This window comes from Peromyscus leucopus, chromosome 6, assembly GCF_004664715.2.
Source record: "Peromyscus leucopus breed LL Stock chromosome 6, UCI_PerLeu_2.1, whole genome shotgun sequence".
Lineage (NCBI taxonomy): Eukaryota > Metazoa > Chordata > Mammalia > Rodentia > Cricetidae > Peromyscus > Peromyscus leucopus.
The window spans coordinates 10,692,751-10,714,442 of record NC_051068.1 but is presented as its reverse complement, the minus strand read 5'-3'; the positions used below and the strand labels follow the sequence as shown (position 1 = coordinate 10,714,442).

Here is a 21,692-nt window from a genome sequence, read left to right as displayed (position 1 = left end):
CAGTGCACATAAAATTATAGGTGTAATTTTATTCCGCGTTAATATCCCTGCCACTGCCTCTGTCAACAGCGAGACTAATTTTTTAAAATTCATTTTCAAAGAATGTCTTTTTTTTAACATAATGTTACACGATTATTCAAAGGTTTCACCAACATACTGAGCTCCTTACTCTCAGTATGCCTGCCCCAAGGCCGCCTAACTGTCTTCACCCCTAGCGACTTATTCACTTTTGATTTGCTACCAGGACTTCATTTGTGCCCAAATGTCTCAATCTCCTCGGAAATCTGAATACAATAAATAACGCATCTTCTCTCTTCCCATCTAACACAGTCCTGTGTTTTCAAAAGCTGTTAAGCTTCAAAAAAAATTAATAATTCCTTTAGGTAGACTTGAGAGAAAGGCCCTTTCAAAAAAAAAAAAGAAAGAAAGAAAGAAAGAAAGAAAGAAAGAAAGAAAGAAAGAAAGAAAGAAAAAAATACCAACGAAAAGGGGGAAAAATCCCAGCCTGCAGCCAAAGGGACCGAATGTGACTTTCTTGAGGTAGCACACACGCTGTTGGCTAGCGAAGCTGTTACTTGGCAAGGTGGGACTCCGCCGAAAGCCACTTCCAAAGTCGCTTGGCTGGTGCCAGGAATTCTGATTTTTGGCAACCCCACCTTCTGCGTCCCCGAACCTGACCGACAGACCGTGGGAGGGAGGGGAAGGAGGACGCGAGAGCCGAGAAGGCGGCAGCCAGCCGGGCAGACCCACCGAGGCGGCGGAGCCGGGCGAGCGGCGACGCTCCGGGGACAGGGGACCTCAGCGCAGACCCGGACGCAGACGCCGTCCCCAGCGACACCCTGCCCACAGCCAAGACTTTTTAAAGTGAGTTCGCTTACCTTCTGATTTCTACGGCCTCAACTCAGCAATCAAAAGCAATCACAGCAGAATTAAGCAAAATAAAATCAGCAGCACCCGGCACTCGTGTAGGAAAATCTTTTCAAAGAACACCCGGCAACGTTTGGAGACATTAAAAAATAAAAAAATAAAAGCCTCGTGTCTCGCCTTCCAAATGGGTGTCTGATAAGTTTGTCGTTCCCTGGGAGCTGTTCGCCGGACCACGCGTTTCGGGTTTATTGTCCGCCAACAGTGTTTTAAGACCAGAAATGACCCGGGTTTGGTGTATTTGGGTTTTTCCCCCTTCCTAAAGGAGCTCGCAGCTATTCCTTCTGTTCTCACCACCTCCCTCTTTCCTCACTTTCTCTTGCTCTTATCAGCCCGATGTGTAATGAAAGTTATCTGAAACCTACTAAAACTTCTTCCACTCCTCTCTCCCAGCTCCAGGGGCAAGACCCGCAGAAGGAGAGCTTGCGAAGGTGGGGGCCTGCCAGGCCAGGACGGCCCCCAGATCCTCCCAGAGCCCGCTCGGGTCCAGACCCTCACCCGCTCGTCCCCTTTAGCTACTCCGCGCCCAGCCGCAGGGTTTCTATTTCATGAACTGTCTCTTTAAAGGGGATCTGCTCGGCCATCCAGAAAGAAACCGGGGCGAGGGAGAAAGGGAGCTATCTCCAGAGTGGTCGGAAGCCAGACGACGGGCTCCTCTTTCAGTAAATTTTTAAAGTGACAGCAGCCTCCTCTGGCGGGAGAGGTCACAAAAAGGTCGCCAAGACCCAAGTCCTATAGGGACAGACTGATTATGGATGCACCATCCCCTGAAACATGTAGATTTCTGCGGATAAACAACCAATGGGGAGATTTCTCCACGCAGGATTTGTTTCCCCAGGGAAATCTCTTTGGTTTTGATGTCCTGAGCACGTGTGTGTGTGTGTGTGTGTGTGTGTGTGTGTGTGAGAGAGAGAGAGAGAGAGAGAGAGAGAGAGAGAGAGAGAGAGAGAGAGAGAGAGAGAGAGAGAGAGAGAAGAGAGAGAGTTGGGTGGGGGATGGGAGGGATGGGGTGGGGTGGAGGATTGCTTTCAGGGGTGTGAGGGTGACTCCCCAGGCAGCTGGTAGTTTGGAAGCGCTGGAGGGAGCCTGGGTAACTCTTGGATAAAGAGACACTGGCCCACACTAAAAGTCTCAAGACAGCAGCTTCAAGAGTGAAAGCTGACAGACATTTCAGTTTTCAGTTAAGCGTATTTAAAATAATTTTTAATTTAATTTTGTACTTAAATTTATTCCCTTAGTTTTTATAGTCAGGTCAGCAGAAAAGTGTGCTACATTTTTATATCCTTTTTCCCCCACATAAGAACAAAGCTTAAAATCTAAAATATGATTTGCATATATCTCTTCCAAATAGAGTGCTATGGGATTAGTAGATTGAAGACTGCCCCACGAATTTTTGCTATTATTTTTGCTACACGACTGCTCCAAAGTAGAATTATACAAGTGCTTGCTTTTGGTGATTCATATATTACACGTTAGATAACTTTTTAAGGTTGGACGGTTTCTATCAATACAATGCAGACATGACACTGGATGAGAGAATCTGGAGAATGGGTGGCAAAATGTAAGAATCCACGTGTTTATTTGTAGACAAATTTGGGTAAATTTTGTTAAACCACAGTTTAATTGGAAATAAATGCTTGATGAGAAAACTCCATTAATAAAAGCAAATAGAAAAATTCAGCTCCCCCACCCACCAAGAAAGGAGCCGACACAGAGCTCCACCCTTGCTAGGCAAAAGATCTACCCCTGAGCTAAATCCCAAAGCCCCGAATCCAATTTATTCCCAACTCGACAATGGAGAGTTAAGTAAAGTGCTGGGTCTAGGGGCGATTACCTAGGATAGGTGGAGCCAGCTGCCAGGCTTACAATGTGCTAACATTAAACTTTTATCTACAAACCAGGTCTCACAAGTGCCACCCACTTTTTGTTTTCCCCAAGTGCAAGTTAGTGTGAAAATCTAGATCTTTATTTTCCCCAAAATGCTGATCGAAAAACAAAAATAGTAACAGAAGACAAGGATGTGGGTGACAGTAAATGACAAGAGGTGGTGACTAATTCATTTGGGTGGCCTGTTATCTGTGACATTGAACTGTTATTTCAGATAATGGCCATTGTTTGAGGGGAAAATCTCACAGCAGTGGTAGGTAAGACAGGAAAAAATCCTTTGTAAATAGCCGAAGCGGTCAGATCTTCCCATAGAGCCGGGCCTGAGAACCTTGAGGAGCCCTGGCCTCCCTGCATTGATCCCAGCCCTTCCTCAACTTGCCCATTGTTGGAGGGTTTTTTTTTTTTTTTTTTTTTTTTTTTTTAATTTAGCCATAAATTGGACTAGCTGGAGCTATGAGCTGTTCTATTTTCTTCCTGTCAGGATGAGAGATTTGTTTTATGATGCATTGTGTATTAAATACAAGTAATCTGGGGAACTGATTGCTTCAGACACTTGGGCTTGATGGGGGTCTGGGTGCTCAGTGCCCCAAACCATTCCTGACCTACCCCACCCTGCCCCGGCCCTGCAGCACCCACCGCCTAACCCCCTTTCAAAGCCTCTCTGAACAGCAGGAAACGTTGGCGATGAGACAAAGGTCCTGGGGAATCAGTGACAGGTCCTGACTAAATTCACATTCCAGGGGAAAAGCCTCCCTTTGAGTTTTTTCCCCTTGTATTAGCTTCTGGTGTGGGAGGCAGGGCGACGGGTCTGGATGGGATCCTTGCAGGTACGGCAGGAGGCCGGTAGGTGGCGATGTATCCCGAAATAAAGCAGGGCGCCTGCAGCCTCAGCAACCCAGGTGAACCCACCAAGCTCCAGCCTGCTAGTCGCATCCTCCAGGTCACAGGAGCACTGGCCCTGCAACACTGCCTGAATGGAGGATCTTCCTACTTCTGAAAGTCCCTTCTCCAAACACAACCTTAACTTCCTCCCTGAGACCATGCGAGATGTGTCTAGAGACGGAGAGGATTCATTCTAGCATCACCACTATTGTTTTAATATTTGTTTCATACTAAATAATATTAATATTGCTGTCGTCATTATCACTCTCGTACACTGAATAAACTGTAAGAATTTAAAGGTATCAATACAATGATCTGGGCAAAGAAAGCAAAACACTAGATTCATGATTAACCCCCCCCCTTTCTTTTGCTTATAAAGAAATAACTTCACATTAGGATAGCCATCCTACCTTTTCTTGACATAACCCTGCAATAATGATGAGCCCCGCCCCCTAGCACGTTGCTCTTCCATTAGTAGATCTACCCCATCCGAGGAAACACAGGCCCAGACAAGGGTAGAGGGCCAGGGTTTTGCAAGGAGCTTGCTTTTTTCCCCATAAGCTCGCTTACAGTCTTACAGTCGGGAGGTTTCTAAAACAATAAATAAATACAAGGAGCCAAATACCACCACCAACACCCTTTATTCCTTGGGATTTCTAGAGAAGTCTGCTTACAGTAGTTACCAGGTACAAATTAAGCCACTGCAAAAGCTGCTTTCTGCTCTGCAGTAATCAGGAACATGCGTGTTCGGCAGGCTTAGCACCGCACTTGCAATGGGCTATTAAAAATAATGGTTTTACTATAATCTCAAACCAGCTTTAATTTGCAAGCATGTATCAGGACATATGATCTAAATATCAAGGGGATAGAATGAGGGGGAGCTTTGACAAATATATGGCTCTGGGAAAGCAGAAAAGAGTAGTTCATCAGAAATGTTTTGTTGTTTTTTTTTTTTTTTTAAAGAATCATACTTTTAAAATGCTTTTCAGTAGGAGTCACAACAACTTCTTTATCTTCTTAATTGTTGTTTACCAGGAAGACGACATTGAAAAGTCTGAGGTTTGAGCAGGAGCAGGCAGATTTTCTAGGAGTTATAAAGATTCCACTTTGGTTGATGGCAGAGCTGGGGTGGGAGAGGTTAATGTGTTTTCTTCCTGGTTTGAAAGCGTATAAACCCTCCTCAAGCCTTTTCCTTCCTCCCCAGACTGCAGGGATGGCAGAATCTTTAAAAAGCCCAAAGATTTCCAATAAGGCCATGGGTTCTGCCTTCATTGTAGAACTGTTTATTTAAAATAAGTCAATATATTAGTTAAAACAGTAATAAGTTAGTGCCCCAGTATTCAAGTGATCCCCACAGGACTGTAAACCTATGCCTCTTTTAAGCCCTAAACTTCATGGTTGTCCCAGAAGTAAGAGTCCAGCTAATGGAGACCCTATGGGCATGGTACATGCCAGCACATCATTAAAAGAAAGAAAAGCAGTCCCCCCAAAGCCAGATGAAATGACTGCACTGTCCACTTTTAATGGCTTCCTGTGGACAAACGGCCCTGTAACACTCTGCAGAGGACGGTATTTAAAAACAAGACAACTTGCTGGCAGTTTTCAATACCATAAAGTTAATAAAGTAGGTTCGCATTCACCCTGACATTATGTTTTGAGTTTATAGAGGAAGGCACTTTATAGCCTTAGCCCTAAGTACAGTCCTTTTAATTCTGCAGCTCTGGGTTCTTGGGGTGGCTAAGCAGCCACCGAACTCCAAGCTTGACTTTTTTTCCTCCTAACACTGTGCAAATACAGGTTTGGGGGTTTCTCACATGCAGTCTCATTCACAGACTGCCCATGAAATCCTGCTTCATACAGTTCATGTCAGGAAGCATAAAATAATCTGAGAAATTGACGTTTGGCTGAACAATAACTGCTTGCTAATTAAATTAGCTTTGTGTATAGATATTGATGTGTGTTTAAAAGAAAATCAATGTTTCCTTTTCTATAGCACAGTGGTATGTGGGACACGGTCAGACTTGAGCTTAAGTGAGACACAGACAAGAATAATCTAAGTAGGACTTCAGGACTCCAGGGATGTCCCATTGGTCCCTATACAAATATATCACCCAATATCCCTCCCCTCTGAGTGCTCCAAGTTCTCACACCCTCACTCTATTTAAATCTTTTATTCAGTGAGAAGATTTGAGTAAAATATAATGCTCTGTGCAAAAACTAGATCAGAAAGCCATAGGATTAGCTGTGATAAATGCTCCATTTGATTTTAATTATTTATACTGCTTAATCAGGGAAGTATGTCACAAGCTTGAACTTGAAGTTGAATTCTGAGATGCTGGTAGGCAGACTTGCAAGTCTCCCCAGCCCAGTGCCAAGCTGTATGCACAAAAGTTCTGACCCCTATCATCACTGCTTGGGAGAGAGATACTGGGTCATTTCTGAAGAACACTTGCCTTTCTTCCTTTTTATTTATTTTTTTCTTTTCTTAAATCTATTGATGAAGTTTGGAAGGAAGGAAGGAAGGAAGGAAGGAAGGAAGGAAGGAAGGAAGGAAGAAAGAAAGAAAGAAAGAAAGAAAGAAAGAAAGAAAGAAAGAAAGAAAGAAAGAAAGAAAGAAAGAAAGAAAGAAAGAAAAAGGAAATTAAAGGGGAAAAAAAGGTAAATAAAAAATTTCCCTTGGTCTGGAAATGGGCCCGACTGAAAGCATGTTAATCTCCGCCTCAGTAATTTGGTTCTCCAGGAGAAGACAGAAGCCCTGCTGCTGTGCCCTGCACTTCATAAATCACATCTTTATGTGGACAAGGTCAGGGCACCTAACAGCTCAGACGTGGGCCTTTGCAGTGGCTCCAGGATTCAGGCGTGTTTACTCTCCTGCTCGGCTCTCCGAGGAGTCGTCCAGCACGCTTCTAATTACTTTTGATTATTTTCATTTGCCGGGGTCAGTCTGGCTTGCCAGGACTGCAGGAGGGTTGATTTCCTGCACATCTTGATGTCTTTGTAGGACAGTACTGTGTGCGTTCAGAATTAGCACTCCAATATTGTCCCTACAGCGTGAAGTCCTCCTTAACTCTGATGCAAAGTTACCCCTGAACTGGCCCCTAACTACCCTTCCTATTAATTAACCACACAACCATAATCCCTATCTGGTCAGTTTTCTCCAAAGAGCCCCCGACTTTAACACCTGAGTATTTTTTTTATGATATCTTGACAGAATGAAATCCATTTTTCTGCTTCGATTTTTAAACATATTTAGTAATGAATAGCAACTATTTTGAAACTAAGATGAAATGCTTTGCTGAAACAACAGCTCAAGTGAATAAATTATTATACTCAAAGATTTATTTCCCAAACTCCAGCTGCCATATTTAACATATTTTTCGCTGGCTATTTTGATCTATTTCATGAGCTATTGTGCGGAGTGGTTAAAACATATCAACAAAAGGCTTCATCTAAAATTTTCATGAAAACTTTATGATAAACAATTTAATAAAATATAGCAAAATTGTAGTGGAGCACAAAAATAGCCTTATTTTTCTCTTCTCTGTCTGTCTGATATGATGCATTCAAGAAAATAAGATGATGAACCAATATATATTCATTAAGACTAGGAAACAAAGATTTGCAACACATATGACACACACCTGTGTCAATAAGAAATAGGCATTTGTTATAGCACTCAGGACATTTTATGAGCATCTTCAATTTCTAGAGAATAACTAACCATGGCTATTCTCAAAAAGCCAAGTCTTTCCCTCTTTCTATTTTGGAGCAGAACTCAAGCAGCAAATGTGTTTGGAAGTAACCTCAACTCAGTAAGGATTTGATTTTTCATTATTTTATTCATTTTAATTAATTCAGCCTTTCAAGGCAGTGTTCAGCACAGTGTGCAATAACTCCAGGGTTGATACCTTCCCTGGGGCTTTAGAAACCCACTCAGAAGTGCTCTCAGCCTCCTGATCTTGTGGGGAAAGTGAGCTGGAAGGCATGCCCCCCCCCACTCCTCCTGTACCCCTCTGGGTAAGGCACTTAACCTTTGAGTTGATTTCTATGCAAGTTTCATAATATCAGCATAATGAGAGTGTTGGGAAAATAAATTGAGTAATGCGAGTGTGAGTGGCTCTGAGTCCATGGGAACAGGTCAAAATAAGTGAGTTCCACAGTGTCTGTGGAACAGGCTAGAGTAAACACGCATGCATGCATAACTCAGAGGCTAGTCTGGCTCACACCCTGGGGAACGACGAAATGTGATTATGTATTTTTTAATCCTTTGTTCCATTCTGATGTCAGTTGCCCCAATTCTTACCCTAAACTTGGAAGAGAAGAATTTTAAGAAAAAAAAGTTTTTCTCTCTCAAACTGTGTTTCCCTGGAAGGTATCTGTTCATGTCTGGCATGCAGCTGCGCTCCTACTGTCCCGCACACTGTGTTCCCTGCCAATCAGCAAGAGAGCCTATAAACAAAGGTGTACTAGGACCCACAAAGGCACACACACACACACACACACACACACACACATACACACACACGCTTCAGGCCAACACTCAGGTCAGAAAAGGCATCCTTTACAATGTCCTCAGGTGGGCTTCAGATGCCAGGCAGATGGGAATTGGGTGCAATTTACCCCTTATTGCCTTGATTGAGGCTGAAACAAGTACTAAACATGTATTTGTGGGTTCGAATGCCAAGTTAGGGTGCCTGGGGCCTCCAGTGTGAATTGCTGCAATAGTTTCCTCACAGATCTTCAGCCTCCAACTCATCCTTCACTAGTTTCCAAGCTTTTAATTGTTCAGACTCCACTCCCCAAACTTTTGCAGTACCTTGTAATGCAAATCCATCCCAATTTGGGGGAGTCATATGAAGTAGCAAATGTAAACAACAGAATTTTGCATGGAACATAGATTTGATCGATACAAAAATGGCTACTACTGTTGATATCACTGATGTAATTATTGTCACTCCATGCCACTCTGCCTGGACCCTTGGTGACCTCAGGTTAACTTTTATCTAGCCTTCACCACCAGCCTTTCTTCCTTGTATGCCTACTGACTGGCATCAGCTGGGTTCAAAGCATTCCTCCTTCACTGTGCTTCTCTCCTGGATTACAGCCAGCTCTGTTTATAGTGGGTTTGAAGGATGGGTTTGCTCACACTGGTACCTTCAATGGCATCTTCTCATAACAACTAAACCATGTTTGTATGTCTTTGTGAGAGTGACGTAATTACGATAGACCATGGGGAAATATTTAGCACTTAAAGAAACTTGGTTGGTTGATGCTGCTCCCCTGAAGGAATCAGCTGACACACATAATGCATTGTTTGTGGACTCAGCCACATAAGAATTTCTTCCAGTGTTGCCTCTCTGGAATAATATGCTGGCCATTTTGCCACTTTCTCTGACAAAGTCATTTCTGTGTTAGCCCTCTGCCTTTTCATTAGGCCCAGATGCTGGACCTTGACAAACTTTCTAGCCCTTTTCCCTTGGCTCTGTTACCTGTTAAAGTATTTAATTCTTCCTCCTCCTTACCATGCAAATAGTCCTAGTGGAACTCGTCAGTACAAGCCTAAATTTCTATGGCATGTTTATACCAATAGCTCTTCTTTCTGAAATAACAAGGCTATAATAATGCACCACTTTACCAAAAGCAAAAGGTACAAATTGATAAAAGAAAAGAAGGACAAAAATAAAACCTCCAATAGACCACAATTTGTTGGAAAGTAAAAGCTGATCCCAAATGCAATGTCCTCTGCAACTTGACATCCAGTTGGTCTTCCAGGCTCATTTCCTGTGTTTTCTCTACACAGCTGGTCAGCTATAGCTAACAACTAGGCATATGGGTTCACACCCTTGGCCCTTTAACTGGGCTCCTATGGCCCTTTCTCTTGTCTCTGACAGTCCTAGCATTCAGGAACTACAGTAATAGATGGAGTACATGAAATAATAGCTCTGTTTATCAAACTCATACAGCATCTTCTAAACTCTCTGAAATTCTTACAGTACTCACTATGAGAGCACACACTGGTCAGAAAACACATTCTTAAGGGGTACTCTGTGATTGTCCAGGTTTTGTAACCTGTCTGATGCCAAGAAAGATCCTTCTCACCAGCATGTCCTGAAAAGTAATTACTCACAGGCATCCTTTACTGACGACAGACATTCTGGGGTTAATTGAAGTAAACATTGCTGCTTCTTGAAGCATCCCAGTGAAGAGCAATAGTAAGTGCTTTATGAAAGACTAAAAATACATGTCTTTTAGTTAAAAGTATATTTGATTGTATTGTGTATCATGGAATATATTTAAACATACACAAAAGTCTCTTTATCTTTCCACTGAACCACCTGAGGTGGGCTCAGGTTTTGCAAACAACTATTTAAATTATTTTGTATCTATTTCAATAAAGCATGAATGTTCCCATACATACTTTTCTATTAACTGACTCTAACTTTTGACCAAAACATCATAAATAAGACAAAATAAAGATTCAATTATTTTTTTATTTAACTAAAAACATTTGGAAGATCTTTCACAAAGAAACTAAGTTATCATCTGTAAACTCTGGCCAATTAGTCCTTTACCTGCAAACTCAGAATTGTATTTGAGTATATGGTATGAGAAACTTCTGAAGGAATGTATAAATATTATTTCATAATCAAATCATTCATTCCTATTGTTTTCCATTAAAAGTCTTTCTGAAACATAAATTTTACCATGAGCATATTTACACATAATGTTTTACATTGTTTAGGTTATTTTTATGATTGAGCATCAAGACCATCTCCATCTCCTGAATTAAATGTGGAGATTCCTTCTATTGAGCTTTTGACATTGGAGTCATGTGTTGAGCCTACTTGTGGCTGTCTAGCTACTAAACTAAGTGGACATTAAATCAGATGGCACACAAAATTAGAGGAATCCGATCTGTAGATGAACCACAAACCTGGATGAATTAATGTGGTTAAAGATGAAGTAACACAGTGCACTGAAAATCAGAACTCCCTATGAGTAACCACACAATCTCTCTGCCTAGAGCATTAACTGCTGTGATTAACTTATAACCTATTGAAAATACTGAACTGCAACTACAGAGACATGCACTAAAGCAAGAGGAAGTGGATGATGGAAGGGTGCTATACAACTGTCATCCCAGCACATGGAGAGTGGGAGTAGGAACATAAGGCTTCAAAGATTAGCCTTAGACATGTAGCAGTTTTGAGGCTACAAAAGATATGGGGAGATTGCTCTGCCAATTATACCTGTTAAACAGTTAGGACTCAATTATGTGTTAAGTTCTATGATGTAATAAAATAGTTGTGTTCCTTCTATATTGATAATCCAAAAAATTCCATTTTATCATATCTGCAGCTGCAGCCAGACATTATAAATAAAATCTCTATAGAGTCAGAAAAGGATGGCTTATAATCCATTTAATGTGTGACATTTTATGATACATACAGTTCAAGGTCACACTGTCACTAAAGTCCTTAAAGTAGCAGTGAAATCTTCGTGTTATTGAAAAATGCAGGCATCAAAAGATTGTTCTGTAAATTACGTAGCATTGATTCTTCAGTGTCAAATAAATTCTGACTGTAGCCTGTCTGCAAGTTTCGGAATTAAGTACTGGTCAGTTGCATCATGAAGAGCCCAAATTCATTTGTGTTCTGTCTATAGTTCTTGACTAGAACAAAAACTCCCAGGTTTTTCCCATCTGGTGTTTCACCATTTGAGAAGGGAAAGCCACAGGGGCATGTATGAAAATACTTAAAAGAAGAAATTCTCCCACCCCAACTCACATGAGTCCCTCCCCATGAGATGTGGACCTACTCATCTGCTAATGAAAGGCTGTAACATGGAAAGCCTCAAACCAAGAGCCTAGAATGGGAAAACTCCAGTGACTCCTGCCTTTGAGTCAGATTGTATCATCCCTTACTCAGTTTTCTATCCCTGCTCACTGCCTCCATCCTGCTAGAGGTCATTCATCGCCCCAGATTGTTAGTGAACCAAACTTTAATAATTCACTAGGTACCTCAGTCATGTAACTTGAAAAATATGCTGTTGTCTCTTCAGAAATGTTATTCATTTTCTGTACTTACATCTTTGGTACTGGATGCTAAAATATTTCCAAAACGCTATTGAAAGTCTTCATATAATATATTTTGTCAAAGATAGTGGGGTAACAACATGAACACACTCAATTTAATAAAATTTAACTATTATAAACTGTGAATGGAAATGGAGAGAAGAAAAGAGACTTGTTCATTGCACAAAATAATGCATCAGAAAGATGTAAATTATCTGAATTTGAATTCAATTTGAAAATTTTGAATAATAGTGACAAGTTAAATAATTAGGATCAATACTATATGTAGCAGACCAAGAACCTATTTTTAAAATTTATTTCGTGTGTGTGTGTGTGTGTGTGTGTGTGTGTGTGTGTGTGTGTGTATTTGTACCATCTGCATACATGAACCTGGGCAGATCAGAAAAAAGGACAAGATCTGCTTTAACTTGCAGATAGTTCTAAGCTGCCAAGTGGATGCTGGGAACCGAACTTACGCCCTCTGCAAGAGTAAGAGGCATTCTTAAGTGCTGAGACACGCCTATAGCACCTATAAAAAGTTTTAATGTAGATTTTTAAATGTGTATTAGGGTTAAAGAAAGAAGAGAAAGGGGGAGGGGAGAGGGAAAGAGAGAACACTTTAAAGACAGTTGTACAAATCCAAGCTGAGGGTTTCTTAAGAAATGAGTCACCAAAGAACACACCCATTGCACACTGTTTAGAGAAAATCAGCTCCTTTCTAATTCGTCATCTCTACCAGGGACATTTTTTGTATGGTCCAGAGAATACTATTGGTACTGGACTCTGTCATTCATATACACCTAGATGTAATTACAAGTTTGTTTTCACAAACTTCCTGCCCCCTTTGGCCTGCAACAGGAAAGAAATAGACTGGATGTGATAAGCTGTCACATACTGTGGTAAGATGATCTTTTTCCTGGACTTCTGAAGACTACAAACTTCCTCTCTGGAAGCTGGAAACCCTTGGGCTCACAACAAATCAGCCTCTTGCCCAGGTCCTGCTCTGCTGCGTCTTCCTGATGCTGGGACCTCCCAGTCTGCTTCTACTTAGGGGATTTTAAGAAAAAAAAAATGTTGAGCCTCCTTCCCACTACCTCTAAAACTGTAGTAATGCATCGACGTCATCAGAAGTTCTTGTAATGAAACAATTAAGATAATCTATATAAGATGTTCAGTATAATATCTGGTCCAGAGGAGACTCTATGAAGCAGGGAAAGACACCAAATACAAGGGACTAACACTACAGAATCTAAAATGGCCTGCCATGGTTATCTGCCTCATTTCGTGCTAGGTGAGGGGCATGTGCAAAAAGATAGCATGTTGGTTTTGTTTGTTTCTTCCTCTGTAAAGTGAAGATAAATTAATACTGAAAGATGTTGTATATTTCTGTTGAGAGGATTATATGAGATAAGCTATGCACAGGACTGACCTCAGTGGCTAGCACATGGGGATCTACTGAGCATCCATTATAATAGGATGCTACCTTGAGAACAGAGTTATCTTCACAAATGCCCTCCATGCTTTATTATTTTATGTGTGCATCCTTATATCACACGAGAGAAACTATTTTTCTTCCTCATTTATTTGCTGCTCACCCAGGCGGTGGTTTGTTTCTGAGAAAAATAAATGGAAATACACCAAGACAGCAAGGAATAGTTTAAACAAGAGATAGAATGGAAATTCACCAAAATGGCTATTAGCCAAGTCAGGTATCCTTATCCCAATGGGAGAAAAACAAACAAACTATCTTTTAGAAACAAATTTTCTAAATAGGTAAAATGAAACACAAGAAGAAAAATAGTAATCATTTTCTTCCTTTGGAGACAAGGTTACATGTAGCACAGGCTAGCTATGTAAAGAGGATAACCTTGAACCACTGACCTATCTGCCTACAATTTCCAAGTGCTAGGTTTAGAGACATGTGCCACAATGACAGATTAAACATTGGAATCTTCCTAATTCTACCATAATTGATACAGGCTTTAAGAAACAAACCTCTAACAGAAAACCAATATGAGCTCTCCATTTTGTCAACATTGGATGTTGGCTACTGATAGTTATAAAATTTCATAGTGGAAGACAAGACAAAAGATGATACACTGAAAAGGAGAGAAGGCTACACAAAATGTGACACTGTGTAAATCCAGGAGATCCAGAGAAGGCACTGAGCCTTGAATGTATAAACTCGCTCTGTTGGTTGGGATGCCATCATGTTACAGTAAGATCACGCCATGAATTCAATATGTAACCCAGCTTTGTTCACTTTGTTCCATAATCATTTACCAGGAATCTTCAATGTCTTGATGAATAATTTGGCACTGAATAGGTGCTGATAATTGATCCTTTAAGTTCCTGCCTACAAGGAACTGCAAAGTCCAAGAGAAAAATCCATTGTTATAAGCTATACCCTGTAGTCAACTGATTGTCAAAAAGGAAGCATGTTGGTGAGCCATTACCACTTCTGAGAAGATACCACTAAGATGGTGATGGCCCCTAAGCTGTGGCATCCTTGCACACAGCAAAAGAGACTTGGGTCTAAAGGAGTGTGGCCTGGATTGACTGCCAGCTATAGCTTCCGAGTAGAGTTTACACTGCCATCTAGCCATAGTTACTTCTCCAGCTCTACTCACAAGCCATCATTCAGTAGACTCACAAGAGCGTCCCAGGAGCTACAAGGTGCTCGAACATCAGGGAACATGCCTTGATAAGACCAAAATATGAAAGGCTTTCTAACACCAACTGGAAATTAGGCCATGTGGGATTTAAAAAAATTGACAGTGATCATAAGTTCAGAGTGGACCGGGCAGTGGTGGTGCACACCTTTAATCCCAGCAATCAGGAGGCAGAGACAGGTAGGACTCTGTGTTCAAGGTCAGCCTGGTCTATGGATAAAGCTCCCGGTCAGTCAGAGCTACACAGAGAAACCCAGTCTTGGAAAATCAAAAAACAAACAAACATACACCAAAAGTTTCAGAGAGAAAACACAATGAAAAGATTTCTGGGAACCTCTGAGTAGATCATGAGCTGTGAACTGGTTTAGGGCATGTGCCAAATTAGAGATAAGTTGATTTGCAAATTCAGACTAATTTTTGTCATTGTATATGTAATGGCAGGGATATTGCTCATGGAATACAGATGTGGTCTGATTTGCTGTTTACCAGGAGATCCCCAAAGCTGGAAACAAAAGGCAGTATAACCACATCAGGAACAAAAATAATATTGGCGATTTCTCTTTTTCTCATCTTCCCATATCCCTAAGATGGCAGCCTTGCTGCTTGCCCATGAGAGCAAGGCATCTCCTGGTACTTTAACCACTTGCCATGATGTGATCATTGTCATTATTTCCCAGGTTCTCAAAGAGGTTGTCACAGTTGCATGAAAATATGTCCAGGGATTACCACACATCATTTCACCTAGCTATTCATTAGCATTCCTTATGGTGATCATAACCCTTATTTTACAAGCAACCACACTGAACTCAGCAACTTTGAGTATATAAATTGTCTCAAATAATGTTTTTAACCAAAATAGAGTTCTAATAGACATATTATCCACATGAGTAGATAACATGAGTTGAATGCAACATTATCAGAGACACATTACAAATTCAAAGGTCTTAATTCTTTGAAGGTATTTTTCTAATCTGTTCAACTGTACATGCTCCTGGAAACAAATAAGCATGAACACAATTTTACGTGGACTCATGGTCTTTGAAATAACTTTGGGATATTTCCCCAACAGCCACCTCACTCTCTCCACCACTTTATCTCAACTTATAGGTTGAAAACGAGTGAACTAAGCATGTTTCAGGAGAAGGTTTAGGAAGCCATAGGGAATCACACCATGAATGTAGACCATTGCTCCCAATGTTGAGCTCCACCTGACTGATATAAATAGAGAAGGGACAGCAGATAGTGCTATTGAGAACTAAATTAAGTGGCTCGATTGGTTACAGAATTTAAGATAGGAGAGAGATGGGTAAAGGCTGGCTTGGCCGGGAAGGCTTCAGGGCCAAAGTCAGCCCTGCTCTCACTCCAAACTGGAGAAAGTAGGAAAGGAGAGTCTATAGACTAGGTCTGGAGGATCTTCTGTGTTTAATTGTTTTGATAAATCAAAGCATGGTTTTCTTTCCCATGTGAGTCTGATAAGCCACAAAGTGCAGTGGTGCACGCAGATCCATGTGCATTAATGTGCATGTTCTAGATAAACTCAATTCCTGGTAGATACTAAAGTCTCACATGATTTTGTACCCTATCCTTGGCGAATTTCTCAACATTAATTAAAGTAATATCAAAAGATAATTGGGGAAAATATAAGGCACATTCAGAAGTTAATCTTTATTCTAAAAATTACTAACATACTTCACACATATTCAGTCAAAATAATTTGTAAACAAACTGAAAACATTAATTGTAGATAATAGGTCTTCCTATTTGGTTTATTAACTCAAAACATTACATACATGCTATATTTACTTCATTTTAACAGTAATAATAACAAAATCAAAGACCACAGGACAACATAAGCATAATATCTAAAGAAATGCATAATTTTTCCCATGTATTTAACTCCTTTTAAAATTATGTGATTAGGAGAAAAAAAAACATAAGCAAATGCCATCTGCTCATTTTTCTTAGAAAGTAATTGAATATTTTATTTGTAACCTAAGTTGGTCTTGTTTGTTTCACTAATGTACTCATTTATCCCAGAAGGAAATCAGATATAATCCTTGCCAAATTCTCATCTTAAAAACTTCACTGGCAACAATGTGGCAATGGTATGGAGGCAGAGCCAGTGACACTGGGCAGTCAGACAGGCAGCAGAGAATTAGCAGAAGGAAGAAGAAGGCAAGCATTTAACCAGTGCCTTCCCTATGTCCAGCACTGATGCACAGTTTGGTTTAATCACTCATGGACAGGCCATCAGGTGTTTACTATAACACAACAAGACTATGTAAGCAATTTGTCCTAAGTCACACAAAGTGTTTGTTGTTTGTTTGTTTGTTTGTTTGTTTGTTTGTTTGAAACAGGGACTCCTCTAGCCTAGAATGTCCTTGAGGTTCCTAAGAACTCAGAGCTGGCCTTAAACATCTAACCTCCCTGCTCCACCTCTCAAATGCTACCGTGTACTTATGTACCATCTCTGGCCAATCTTACTACAGTATGTACTGTTTTATTTTTCCTTTACTGCAAGTCTACACTACATCAAGACAGAGCAACCTGACAGGCTGGCTTACTAAGATGCCAAAAGTGTTGTCATCCTGGTAACTGAAAACTGCCATTTCTGGTCACCCTGAGTCAATTGCTGACTTCAGGGACCCTTAGGGTGAACCCCAAGCCCCAGTTTAATAATATATATTAAATTAACAAAGCAATACCTCTAGAGGCCTTTTCAAAACCAAAATGGACTCCTGAGACATGAGGAAAGTCTACGCTCTATTAATTAAATGTCGGCCAGTAAGTATGCCAGATCTGCCAAGGCTTGGTCATAATCAAAGCAAGAACTAATTTGTACCCTAGCTTGGTCTGTGGCATTACACCAGTTTTTCAATTACTCACTCATTGATTAAATGTATTTTAATTATAGTATTTCAAAAAGGACATATACAAAGAGAAATTCTGGGCTCAATGAGGAGAGCAGCGCTTCTTGTAGGTGAAAGCCTCATCTCCTAAGGTTTTCATAAGTCACCTAAAATCTGTATCACTTATCCTTATTGCACACCTGTATTTTTATAAAACACATAAGAATAAAAAAAGGCAAAAAATCACTTGCAGCTGTGAATTTATGCCCAAATATGGATGGTAATACACACAATGAAATTTAATTTTAACATTCGGTCCTTCAACCACAATTGTGTCTCACAGCCCAGGGAAGGTCATTGGATTTGGAGTTTTCCTCTGTTGTTCAGATGTCTGCCTTGTTCTCTGCTTCCTTATCTGATTATGTACACTGTTTCCGACCTCGCAAGGCTTCTATCATGAAGAGCCGCTTGAGGTCTGCACCTGGAGACAAGGCAGTGGTCTTCTATCACATTCTTAGTTTAGCCATGTTCCATGAGAAATGTCTTGACAAAGAGTTTTGTCAACATAACAGTCAACCAGCAAGGTCTTTGGTTCAAAAAGTAGATGTCAAAGTGAGAATCATTTGAGGACCATCTTCTGATGCTGCATAGATTTGGGGAAGACCTGGGATAGTGTGTATAGACAGATGCGCATTGGAAAGCACCTAAGAATTCAGCTCTCAGATTGTTATGAGAACGGAATGACTCCATTGTTCCCGGGCAGTCCCCACTCCGACCCTGCTAATGCAAGAGCTCATTCTGGTAGAGTGGGGGATCTCGTTAAGAACAATAAAGCAAAGCAGTAAAGCTGATTCACTTCAATAACGAGAGGAAATTTGGTACAGCTAAATGTTGCCACTCTACCAGACTGTCTCAACATCTTTAGAATATGAGAAGTTTGCAATTAGTCTACATTTTTCATCAGTAGTGAAAAATATATAGTTCTAGGTATCAAGTTTAAAGTACCTAAGAGCCTAGAGCTGTCATGCTAAATACAGGAGATCTAAAGAACCCTGTCATACATCCATCATGTTCAGTGAGCTGCCCTGCCAGCTTTTTTTGAAGTGCTGTATACACGATCTTGCAAGGCAAAACACTTTATGTACCATACGAAATTTGAGGCATAATGTTTAATGTTCACAAGATAAGTTAACAAAATTGTAGCCTGGTGGCTTTTTATTGTTTTACGTCCTTCAAGTGCTTTCAGGAAAGATAAACAAGGAGGGAGGAGAATAAAATGGGATTTATTTTCCATCCTCCTTTTTTATTCTCTTTCCTAAATTAAATTATAACTCCCAATCTACACCCAAGGAAGAAATCGTTCTAAAGTACACTGGATTTTTTTTTTATGTTTAGATAACAGCTTTCAAAACATGGCTAAGTAAAATGTGTTTTTGGATGGAGAACATTTGGTCTCTTTTGCAGCTTTCAACAGCTTAAGTGAAGGGATTTTTAATGTTCTTAAACAGCTGGGCCACAGTGTATGTATCTGGAATTCCACCAGCATTGAAGGATCCCATCTTCCTACTACAGAGAGAAGGTCCCTTTTAATTCCATTTCCTGACACTTGACCATCTTAATGGATTCCCAGTATTATCACAGCTTTCTCAAAAGTTATACTTTAGAGTCCCAACTGCCAAAAGCTATATTCCTCATCAAAACATAAAGCTTTTTTTTTTCTTCAAAAAGTGCTAATGGTTTTGTATTTATCATGGGGCAAAAGCGACAAATTAGTAGCACAGACTTTTACCCTAATAAGAAAAAATGGCACTGCCTGTTTCCAGGGCCCTCGCCTAGGCCTCCTCAAAAGTGCAGTAGAACATTCCAGTGCTCGTTATCTGAATTGCCTAAACTTCTGTCAATCTCTTAGCAACACTGTGAATGCTGCAAAGGAGATTTACAGAGCAAACTGACATGTGGCAACCACTTCATATTTTCTGTCCAGTCAGTCTCCCGGGAGCACATCTACACACTAGTTCTTACTTATGTCATTGTAAACAAGACAATGAAAAGAGCATGAGTGGCTCACGTGACACGTGAATGTGAAGTCAATGGGAACAGAAATAACCAGTGATTGGCTGGTGAAATGTTGGGTTCAATCCCCAGCACCACATATACCTGGTATGGTAGTGCATGCCTAGAAGCCCAGCTTTTGGAGATTCAAGCACAAAATTCAGAAGTTCAAGGTCATCCCAGGGTACATAGTGAGTTCTCAGCTAGTCTGAGTTACATGAGATCCTGTCTCAAGAAAACAAAAGTAAGCAATGCTTTAAACAAATTTAGATTGGATATGTAATACAATGTACAGAGTTTGATAGCCCCTTACCTTCAACAAGACCTACTGTTTTATACTCAGGAGAGTAAGATCAACAGTTCAAGAGGTTAAACCCCCAAATTTGAAAATCACATAAATATCTTCCTAAAAGTACACAACTTACGAAAACTGGCAAAGCAGCACTGTGTGCACCTTGCATCTTTAGTTTCCTGCTGCTTCACAGGTGATTATACTTTCTTCAGTTGCGTATCTCTAAGACAGAGGATGGTGTGATGGGAATGCAAAGCCCGCACACGTTCAGGTCTGTCCTTTCTTTTCTCTCTGCATCTAGCTCTTCAGTTCTACCACGAGTAGAAAAAAGGCCTTTTAGCCTTTTCTACATGACCAGTAATTTCTTAGTTCTAAGGAGGGCAGTCTGTAGAACAGAGAAATATTTCAGCATTGTCTGTGGAGTCAGTGACGGTTAATCTTGATTGTCAAATTGATGGGGTTTAGAATCACCATGGAAATAAATGGCTGGGTGTATCAGTGAAGGATTGTCTATGTTAGGGTAATTAAGATAGGAAGTTCCAACCTAAATGTGGGGTGTCCCATCTGGAGGGATGGGATCTCTAAATGAATTAAAAGGAGAAAGGTGAATGCAAACACTTCATTGCTGTCTGCTTCCAAATTGTGAGTGCAATGTGGCCAGAAGCCTCAAGCTCCTGCTGCCACCCCTTGCCTGTTAGGACCAACTGTCCCCTCCAACTGCTAGCATAATGAACCCCTTTCCGTTCTGAAGCAGCTTTTATTAGGGTAACTAATACAGAAGATCAGGACTGAGAAGTAGGACCGTTGCTATGATACACCTGACCACGCGGTACTTGAGCCTCTGGAACTAAATTGCAGTAACAACGTGCAAGTTTGAAACCTAGGGCTAGAAAGTCAATTGCACGTTGCAAGCCATTCTGGTTAGAGCTTGGAAGACAAGAATATCAAGTACACCGTGGGTGCTTGGCTCCTGTGGCTCAGAGGGGAGTGAGGAACCTGGCTGAGGTCATTTCTGTGGCATTCTAACAAAGGATCTGCTGGTATTCTGCTAGTGTCCTAAGACTTTGGGAGAGTCTGAACTTAAAAAATCAATGGACCTCTTTGTCTGATAGAGGACATTTGAAGACAGGGTAGCATTCAGGCTGGGCCATGATTGTTTCCCTTTGCCCTCATTCAGTTCTATAGCAAGTGAGGGAATAAAATGTAAAGCTGGAAGTTAAGAAATATGTGAACTTTAGTGAGGAAAGGTTTGTGAAAAAGTTGAAAGCTTCAGGTAAGGCCAGTACAGATGAGAAAGCATCTCTATAGATATCTAAATAGAGATTTTATGCCTCCTACTCTGGATTAGGAAAAGGAAAGGCGCCTTAGACCTCACTCACAGAAGGCTCCCCCTTGAGAAGATCCATTTGAAATGTGAAGATTGCATTTGAAAGGAGAGAGACTGAATGGAGAACTGTGCTGAAGGAGTTCTCAGCATAAAAGCAACCCCAGACAGGGGTTTCCCAGGGCTAGTACCAGAAGGCCAGTGCAGCTGCAGGTGCAGAGGGCCAGGCTTCCACCTGAGCTTACAGCAGAACTTGGCAACAGCGGCCACGTGGTGCTGGTTTTATAGGATGCAGAATTAAGTGGGTCATGGTCACAGAGTCTTGCACCAGAGAGCTGCTGAGGTCAGGAAATATGTATCAGGGTCATGGGATATCCGTTGTGGAAAGCTGCAAGCATGGAGTGGAGTTAGCCCCGAAGAGGATATGTGTGCTTCAGGTGACATAACTGGAAAGGTGAGTCTTCTGAAGCCTTTCAGAGCCTGGGAGATTCCCTCACAAGCCCCAGAAACCAGACATGGAGCAGGAACAATGTGTCTCCCCGCTGGCTGTCAGTCTTTCTTCGGTTTGCTTGCTTCTCCCTCTGCCCATACTCTCTTCTTGTTTTTGGAATAGGGGTGGCTGTTCTGTGCCACTGTCAATTTGAAGGGTAATTTGGTTTTTATTTTATAGGACTCACATTAAGAGATTTCCTTGAGTCTCAGATGAGAGAGTACTTTGGACTTACAAACAGTGCTG

At 41.0% G+C, this 21,692-nt stretch overlaps 1 protein-coding gene across 12 annotated transcripts in view; it reads right to left on the bottom strand.

Annotated features, from left to right (window-relative positions):
• The window catches only part of Mecom (MDS1 and EVI1 complex locus), a 558,637-nt gene that overhangs the window by 60,974 nt on the left and 475,971 nt on the right, over positions 1–21,692 (bottom strand). For 4 of the 12 annotated variants that reach the window (XM_028872629.2, XM_028872631.2, XM_028872630.2 and 1 more), the window contains exon 1: positions 879–1,675. The exons of 7 other annotated variants lie outside the window; for them this stretch is intronic. The gene's annotated coding sequence lies outside the window, so the exon portion shown is untranslated. Of the gene's footprint in view, positions 1–878; positions 1,676–21,692 lie in introns of those variants that run through there. One more of the 12 variants, XM_028872635.2, reaches the window with a different exon arrangement.